The sequence below is a fragment of the Propithecus coquereli genome, unplaced genomic scaffold (assembly GCF_000956105.1).
Source record: "Propithecus coquereli isolate 6110/MARCELLA unplaced genomic scaffold, Pcoq_1.0 Scaffold68, whole genome shotgun sequence".
Taxonomy (NCBI): Eukaryota; Metazoa; Chordata; class Mammalia; order Primates; family Indriidae; genus Propithecus; species Propithecus coquereli.
The window spans coordinates 7054705-7055930 of NW_012152840.1; the positions used below are offsets into that span (position 1 = coordinate 7054705).

The 1226-nt window shown below is 61.4% G+C and overlaps 1 non-coding gene across 1 annotated transcript; it reads right to left on the bottom strand.

The window, feature by feature from the left end:
* Nucleotides 1–603: 603 nt before the first annotated feature.
* TRNAM-CAU lies at nt 604–676 on the bottom strand. Its single transcript has one exon. It is a non-coding gene; the product is annotated as a tRNA-Met (tRNA).
* Between the last annotated feature and the right edge of the window lie 550 nt (nt 677–1226).

Consider the following 1226-nt stretch of genomic DNA (forward strand, 5'->3'; position numbering starts at 1 on the left):
GCACCTGTTTCACTCGCAGTCTCGCACAGCCCCTGGCGTGTGGTGTGCCCCCTGCGTGACTCCCCTGGGAGCCCTCTCCCCTAGACCCTATCGTGAACCGCCACTTCGCAGCTCCACAGCCCAAACTCCTCACCATGGGTTCAGTGCCCTCCACTGTCCGACCTCTCATCAATCCGGCCCCCCTCCCCGCCCGCACCCGCCGCCGCCCCGCACCGTGTTCCCCAGCCACTCCTGTGCTGCCTTCGCCAGAGGGCCTTGAACTCGGCTGCGCTCCAGGCGCCCTCCTGGACTGTGAGCACCGGGGCTCCCGGCCTAACCCGGGGCTGTGCGCCTCCCCGCGACGGCCAGTGCTCAAGGGCAGAACGGATGGTCCTCGGGTACCTCCAGGGCCTGACGGGCACTCCGTCCTGTGCACCCCCGGCAGCAGCGCGAGGATGGCGTTGGCAGGTTGCTTCCTTAGGGTCTCCCCGGTCCCGGCTCAGTCGGCCCAGGAAAGCCTTTCCCCTAAGTCTTCCCTTAACATCAGCCCCCAACTCGGACAAACAAACAAAACCCGTTTTTCCGACAGGTCACAGTAAGGACTGAGAGCGAACAAAAGTATTGTGCCCCGTGTGAGGATCGAACTCACGACCTTCAGATTATGAGACTGACGCGCTACCTACTGCGCTAACGAGGCACCTAGAAAGTTCTTCCGCTCAGAGAGTAATGAGACTACACGGCTCTGCCATTGTGCATGCGCAGTTTTATTCCTACAACTGCCGTATTCCTGATCCCGGACACTTGGAATTCTAAGTCCCCGGCGTCCCTCTGGACCTGCACACCTGCCCTCCGGTCTTCTTCCGCCTATCCGTCTGTTTATCCATCTACAAACACCACGGAGGGCTTGCCAACGCTGCACGCGGCAGGGGGTCATGGGGGATTTCCTGCTATTGTTGTGAACTCTTATTTTTGCAGAGTGCTTACAGAGCGTTTGCACACTCGTGAGCTCGTGAAACACTTACTAGGTACCTAACAGGTACCGGGTGCTGGGTGCTGCGTTCACTGGGGCAGTGCCAGCCTCAAGGAGTCGGGTCGGGAGCGCAGATGCATAATGATTTGAAAACACAGACACACAGGCAGCGCGTACCTCTGACCCAGCGGGTCCCCAGCCTCGTCCCGGCGCCCCAGGTTCCACGGCCGCCCAGAGCTCCTCGGCGGGGGCCGCTCTTGGAGGCGTCCGGGCTCTG